This window comes from Pipistrellus kuhlii, unplaced genomic scaffold (genome assembly GCF_014108245.1).
Source record: "Pipistrellus kuhlii isolate mPipKuh1 unplaced genomic scaffold, mPipKuh1.p scaffold_m20_p_19, whole genome shotgun sequence".
Classification (NCBI taxonomy): Eukaryota; Metazoa; Chordata; class Mammalia; order Chiroptera; family Vespertilionidae; genus Pipistrellus; species Pipistrellus kuhlii.
This window is the reverse complement of record NW_023425504.1, coordinates 4,800,327-4,808,456: the sequence shown is the minus strand read 5'-3', so window position 1 is coordinate 4,808,456 and position 8,130 is coordinate 4,800,327. Positions and strand designations below refer to the sequence as shown.

The 8,130-nt window shown below is 39.6% G+C and overlaps 1 pseudogene; it reads left to right on the top strand.

The window, feature by feature from the left end:
• The first annotated feature begins 257 nt into the window (after positions 1-257).
• On the top strand, positions 258-1,696 carry LOC118721926 (annotated as a pseudogene).
• Positions 1,697-8,130: the final 6,434 nt, after the last annotated feature.

Sequence of the window (8,130 nt, the reverse complement as noted above, 5' to 3'; positions counted from 1 at the left end):
GCAGTGAGTCTTCCATTGATTATTTAGGAAGTTTTTCTGTATTTTAGTTATAATTCCAGTTTGTCCCTTGGAGTGTGTCCATGCAGCATCCACTTACTCTCCAAAGTACTCATTTTTAAACTGAGTTCTAAGTGTAGTTGCTACCACAAGAGTGATTTTTTTTTTGTAGTTTGAATCCAGGTTTTCAGTAATTAAATAGTTTATTGAGTGCTCAGTGTGCCTTCGAGCCTAAGGACTTCCCAGTGATCAGATCCTTGGACTTTCCTCACAGCATGGCCCCCAAACGCCAGCCCTCGCTCCCACTTCAAAAGAAGAAAGCGAAACTGGATCCAGCCCCCAAGCCAGAAAAGAAGCCGACCCCTCCAAAAGGACATGCCGAAGGGAGAAAAAGAACAGCAAGAAGCAATTGAACATATTGATGAAATACAAAATAAAATAGATAGACTGAACAAGCCAGTGAGGAGATTTTGAAAGTAGAACAGAAATATTGAATATAACAAACTCAGCGTAAAGAGTTTTCAGAAGAGGTCAGAATTGATTGCCAAAATCCCAAATTTTGGGATAACAACATTTGTCAACCATTCACAAGTGTCTACACTGCTTGGGGAAGAGGATGAAGAGGTGCTGCATTATTTGACAAGAGTTGAAGTGACAAAATTTGAAGATATTAAATCAGGTTACAGAATAGATTTTTATTTTGATGAAAATCCTCACTTCGAAAATAAAGTTCTCTCCAAAGAGTTTCATCTGAATGAGAGTGGTGATCCATCTTCAAAGTCCACTGAAATCAAATGGAAATCTGGAAAGGACTTAAACGTTCAAGTCAAACACAGAATAAAGCCAGCAGGAAGAGACAGCATGAGGAACCAGAGAGCTTCTTTACCTGGTTTACTGACCATTCTGCTGCAGGTGCAGATGAGTTAGAAGTCATCAAAGATGACATTTAGCCAAATCCTTTACAGTACTACTTGGTTCCTGACATGGATAATGAAGAAGGGGAGGGAGAAGGAGAAGGAGGAGGAGGAGGAGGAGGAGGAGAAAGAGGAGGAGGAGGAGGAAGAGGAGGAGGAGGAGAAGGAGGAGGAGGAGGAGAAGGGGAAGTGTTGGAAGATATTGATGAGGAAGGGGATGAGGATGAAGGTAAAGAAGATGAAGATGATGATGAGGGGGAAGAAGGAGAGGAAGAAGGAGGAGAAGATGTCTAATGAACACTGATGGATTCCAACCTTTTTTAATTTTCTCCAGTCCCTGGGAGCAAATTGCAGTTTTGTGTTTTGTTTTTGTTTTTTTCTTTTTCTTTTCTCCCCCTCTTGTGCTCAGTTGCTCTGTTTTTGAGGTCTCTTTTTCTCTCCTTTACACCATGGTTCTCATCTTATTTGAGGTGGATGTACCTTGAGCAGAGTACAGTGGGAAAAGAATCTTTGCCCCTTTCTATTCCAAATTCATTTTTATCCCTTCTGTCTCAAGAAAAACTTAATGGAATAACCACCGTGCTCTGTGGGAAAAAAGAAAAACCTACTGCTCCCTTAGCTCTGCTGGGAGCTGGAGGTTGCTAGGCCTGTGTGTAGTAGTACATAGAATTTTAGCTTTTTTTCCTCCTTTCTCTGTATATTGGGCTCAGAGATTACACTGTGTCTCTATGTGAATATGGACAGTTAGCATTTGCCAAGATGTATCTGTCTACTTTCTCTTGTTTTAAAAAATAAAAAAATAAAAAAATAAAAAACTTAAAAAAAGGGGTTTATATAAGGTAAGCAAAGGGTGGGTTTGAGATATTTGGGTGGGTTAAGTGGGAATTTTGACAACATGGCTTCTCCTTTGGCATGTTTAATTGTGATGTTTAATGTCATCCTTGCAGTCTAAGATGACACTTTTAAAATAAAATTCTCTCCTAATGATGACTTGAACCCTGCCACTTGATGGGAGAATCAGCAGAACTTGTAGGATCTTATTCAGAATTGACATTTCTCTATTGTAATTTTGTTTCTGTTTATTTTTAAATTTTCTTTTTGTTTCACTGGAAAGAAAAGATGTTGAGTTTTAAGCATTAAAAGTGTACAAGTTGCTTTGTTACAATAAAACTAAATGTGTACACACCAAAAAAGGCTTATTTAGTTGTCCTTTTGGTAATGGTTTGCCATTTTCCACCTACCCTCCCTCCCACTTAGAAGGGATTTTTTGGTGGAGGTGAATAAAAACATAATTTCCTTATTAAAGGCAGCTTGGAGGTAGTTGTAAGAAATCATTGAACAGAAAGGCAGGATACACAAGTTCTAGTTCACTGATTCTGGCATTAACAAGTACCACCTTGGTATATGTAAAACTCGTAGCCCACTGCATGATATCGCGTGTAGTAGGCTACGCGGGAGCTGGCGGGAATTGCAGTGCACTGCTAAGAGCTGCGCTGCTTCCATGGGAGCCGGGAAGAACCTGCACCAATTCTGGGGGAGGTAGGAGGGACCCGTGCTGCTTCCATGGGAGTCAGGCCCACTGTCTCCTCTCTGGGCCTGCGCTCTGCCATGGAGGCTGCTGGCCGGCCTCCCTGTCCCCTCGAAGCCCCCGTGGCTGGGGCTTTGCAGCAGTGATGAAACAAGAGTTCCACTACCCAGAGGCCCTTCGTCACCATGGCAATGAAGCAAGCATTCCACCAGGCTGCTCACGCAGCAAATCCCCCAGGACTGGGAGACTCCAGTGAGGCTGAGGGGACCAGGCACCGTCATCTTGTGACTATGGACACCACCATATTTTGTGATGGAGTGATGGTTAATTTGCATATTACACTTATATTAGATAGGACTAGAGGCCCAGTGCATGAAAACTCATGCATTGGAGGTGGGTCCCTCAGCCCAGCCTGCTTTCTCTCTGAGTCCAGGAGCCCTCAGGTGCCGGAGGCGAGCCAGTGATCAGTGGAAGGTGACGCTCCCATCACAACTCTGCTGCTGCCACAGCCAGCAGCACAAGCCTCGGCTGGCCCTGGGTACCTGAGCCTTGGGTGGCCCTAGGTGTCTGGGTAGCCACCATCCAAGGCTTTCCTGGCCCTAGGGCATCAGTTGGGCAGCTTCCATTCGAGGCTTGCCTGTGCCTCAGGTCAGCCCTGGGCAGCTGAGGGACTAAGGGGACTGGGGGACTCTGAAGGCAAGCATGTGGAGCAGCTGGGCCTGCCTGGGGGTGGTCCTAACCATGCTGCATGCCTGCCACCCCAGTACAGCTGATGGGACTGAGTACCACCATCTTGTGATTGTGTGTGCCACCATCTTTGAGGGCATAGCAGTCAATTAGCATATTCCCCCCTTATTAGCTGTGGGCACTGCCTCTTTGTGAGGGTGTGACAGTCAATTAGCATATTCCCTCTTTATTATATGGGATGAGGGTGCATGCTGGACTAGATGATTTCTGAAGATTCTTCCTGCTCAAATAACCTAGGTTAGGAAAAATGCATTTGAGTTTGAAGTAGCACCTGGTATGGGTAGCAGCCTCTAGAACTTGACAGTTTGCCTCCCAAACACCTCTCCTACCGCAATAGCTACTTTATTGAGATATAATTTAATCATAAAATTGATCCATGTATAAGTCAATGATTTTTAGTATATTTAAAGAGTTGTGCAACCCTCATCACAATTAATTTTTGAACATTTTACTCATTCCCCAAAGAAACCCTGTACTGAGTTGCAGTTATTCACCGTTACTTCTCCAACTCCTCCAGCCCAAGGCAAACGCTAATCTACTTTCTGTCTTTATGGATTTGCCTATTCTGGGCTTTACCATAAATGGAATTATACAATATGTGCTCCTTTATGACTGCATAATGTTTTCAATTTTCATCCATGTTGTGTAGTATGTATCAGTACTTCATTTATTTTTTAAAAAGCAAATTTACATTTTAGAAGTTATATATTTACCAAAAACTGGGAAGATACTTACAGAAAGTTCCCATATATTGTTATACCCAGTTTCCCTAACTATTAACATCTTTCATTATTATGGTACAAGTATTACATTAATTAACCAATATTAATATATTAATTCTAAACTCTATATCTTATTCAGATTTTCTTTTCTTTTTTAAAAATATATATTTTATTGATTTTTTACAGAGAGGAAGAGAGAGGGATAGAGAGTTAGAAACATCGATGAGAGAGAATCATCGATCAGCTGATTCTTGCACACCCCCTACTGGAGATGTGCCCGCAACCAAGGTACATGCCCTTGACCAGAATCGAACCTGGGACCTTTCAGTCCGCAGGCTGATGATCTATCCACTGAGCCAAACCGGTTTTGGCTATTCAGATTTTCTTAAAGTCCTTTTATTTCTCCAACATCTTATCTAGAATACCACATTACATTTAGTGGTCATGTATCCTTAGGCTACTCTTGACTATGACAGTTTCTCAGGCTTTCCTGTTTTTTTTTTATGGCCTTGATAATTTTGAGAGTTGCTGGTCAAATATTTTGTAAAATGTCCCTCAATTGGAATTTGTTTGATGTTCGTCTCTTGACTAGACAGACTGACAATGGGTTTGGGGGAGGAAGACCACAAAGAAAAAAATGTCATTTTTATCACAGCATATCAAGGTACATACTATCAATATGACTTATCACTGTTGATGTTGACTTCGCTGACATAGTGTTTGTCAGATTTCTCCACTGCAAACTTTCTCATTTAACTCTTTCCCTACTATTCTCTTCAGAAGGTAGTCACTATGAGAAGCCAGAGTATTTATGTAAATTATTTATATTTCTTCCACACAGAAGATTTGTCTATTCTCCCCTCATTTATGTATTTACTTAATTGTTTATTTCAGTGTGAATGCATAGATATTTGTTGTATACTTGGGGTTATAATCCCATATTAATTTATTCATTTTGTTACTCAAATTGTTCCCAATTTTGGTCATTGGAGCTCTTTTAGTTGGCACCTGTGACCCTTTGGCACACCCCCATAATTGCAGGTGTTCCTTCCTTTCATCCTTCCTTGCCTTCTTTCTTACCTTTTCTTATTTCTGGCACTACAGGATGTTCCAGACTCATTTTGTTTATTTCTGTCCCCTGTCCTAGAATATCCCTTTTCACAAATAGCCCTGTTTCCTTTTATTGAAGAATGATGTTAAAAACTAAGATCTGGATGCTGTGTGTGCTCATTGCTTTTTGGATAAGATTGCTTCATATATACTAACCTTTATATAAAAAGTACTCAATTTCTTTTTACTGATGAATAATATTACATTGTATGGATAGATCACATTTTATTTATTCTTAAGTTATTATAAATTAGGTTGTTTTGACTTTTTGCTATTATAAATAATGCTTCTATGAACATTAGTGTACAAATATTTATGTGGACATATGTTTTTATTTATCTTGGTTATTCTTATTAGTAGAATTTCTGGGTCATATGATCAATGTTTAACTTTTTGAGGAACTGCCAGACTATATTCTAAAGTGGTTTTATTATTTTACATTCCCACTAGCAATATATAAAGATTACATTTTCTCCACATCCTCATCAATACTTGTTATTGCATACTTTAAAATTATTATTATTATAGTCATCCTAGCTGAAGTAAAGTGGTTTTGATTTGCATTTCTCTGATGACTAATGATGTTGAGCATTTTTTCATGTGCTTGTTGGCCATTTGTATATTATCTTTGGAAAAATTCTGATTCAAGTCCTTTGCTCATTTTTAATTGGGTATATTATTATTATTATTACATTTATGACTTTACATATGAGCCTCTTATAAGATATATAATTTGTGCATATTTTTCCTATTCCATGAGTTGTCTCTTCACTTCCTTCATGTCATTTGAAGCAAAAATTTTGACAATGTCCTATTTACCTATTTTTAATTTTATGTTTTTGCTTTTGGTGTCATATGGTTTATTCCTTTTTAATTGTGATGTTTTATTTTGCTTTCTTTCTAGCAAGAGAACTATTGCTTGGGAATTACAGAATCTGACCAGAGAGCATTAGCTCCTCCCTGAAGAATCAGCAGATGTTGTTAAGAAAGAGGACCATCACAACTAATATATATTGCATAATGGCTTTGTGCCAGAAACTATGCTCAGCTCTGAAAGCATTGAGGTTACATATTTTTGAGAACCTAATATAGTATAAGTATTTCTGAAAAAAATCAGACACAAACTTCGTCCTTATGGAACTTACAGACTAGGTGAGAGACCAACAATAGGCAGAATCATATAAGTAAACATAAAATGACCACTGGGATCAGTGCTGTGAAAAGGTACCCAGTGCTATGAGAGCTGATAACAAAGAGATTTGTCCTGTTCTGAAGGTGGACATTATGGAAGACTTCTCCAAATTGACACTTGAACTGACAACCTTACAAGAGCCCCGATCTATAAAACAGATTAAGGAGGACACTGGAGAATTTGTTGGGAAGTGCTTAGGAAAGAACATCCAAGAAAAGGGAACCACAAATTCAAAAACCCTTGAGACAGGAAAGAAATAATGTATTTTTGCTAATAAGTTTTATTATTTGTTAGAAAATCTGTGCTTGATGTGTAGATCTTGGGAAATCCCACTGATGTAAACTAAAACATGTGCTGTGCCAAATAATTAGTATCTGAGACAATTAATGAACTATAAATTGTATTTAGACATGAAACCTTGGGAACCATAACATATTTAGCAAACATTTGTCAAAAAAAAATCTTGCTGGGGTTGAAATAAGGAAGAGTAAAAGTGCAAGGAGTTGAGCCCAGAGAGATGGGAAGAGCTGGATCAAGCACAGCTTTGGAGCAGTTGGGAGATTTTCCCAAGACCAATCAAAAGTAACCTCTAGAAGGTTAATAAAAAGGGAAGTAACAATGATAAGTTATATATTTACAAAGTGGAGGGAACACTATAGGAAGAATAGTTGATGGGGAGCAGGTGGGAAGCCATGGTAGTGGTCCAGCAGAAAAGACAGTGGAGTGGCTGAGGATGGTGATGATGGGGAGAAGGGACATAACATATTATGTTTCATTCAGCTGGTGGTGGGTGCTCACCTAGCCCCTCCTCCTCCTGTCCTGGGACCCAATCCCTGGGCTTGTTCTCCCCTCCCCATCTCAAGAGGGCAATGAGGGTTACTCAGCCCTTGGGTTTATGTGCCCTCTGGGTCCTTGGTGGCCACTGCTTCCCACTGTTGATCTTGGCTTTTAAAGAGGTCTTTTTCTTCAGTGAGTGGGTCTGAAGAAAGACTGAGTCCTCACTAATCTGCTCCTGCTCCTGCTTGCTGAAGAGGGCACTTGGCAGAAGAGGCGGGTGTTCCTCTAGTCATGGTCGGCAAACTGCAGCTTGAGAGCCACATGTGGCTCTTTGGCCCCTTGAGTGTGTCTCTTCCACAAAATGTCACGGCCTGGGCAAATCTATTTTGAAGAAGTGGAGTTAGAAGAAGTTTAAGTTTAAAAAATTGGGCTCCAAAAAGAAATTTCAGTCATTGTACTGTTGATATTTGGCTCTGTTCATGAATGAGTTTGCCAATCACTGCTCTAGTGTGCTTGTCCAACTTGTGTTCACTGCCCAAGCTGAGGAAAGCTGAAGGATTACTGCTCCTGTGGCTCCCTGCTCCCTCCTCGTTCAAAACAAATGAAGGGAAAGCTGGAACTTTTCTTTCACAGGGAGACACATTTTTCTGTCTTTGTAATAGGGAGGAAATATATTTTTAAAATGCCTTTTCTGGCGATGACAGAAATAAAATCTTATCAGAGACAATTGAAAAATACAAGAATATATAAGGAAGACTAACCAGTATTCATATACTACCCTGCATTTTTGCATATTTTTTCAGTCATGCATACTTATTTTTAAATAGGTCATACATAGCGAATATACTTGTGTCTCTCACTCTTTTCACTTTGTGGTTTAAGCATTTCCCTATGTGATGAAAATCTCTCCACAAACAATTTTTAATCTGCAAAGTAGCCTTTTTTTGAAAACAATTATTTGCATAATGTTTTCCTATTTGGGCTGTCTGTGATGAGCATCTTTGTTTATATATCTCTGCCTGTATTTTGGGTGGCCTCTCCCCCTCTAAAATTCTAGAAGGGGAATTAGTAAGGGAGTTGTGTAGACCTGACAGGAAAGAAAATCACTATGTAGGATAATTCCCACCAAAAGGTAACCCTGCT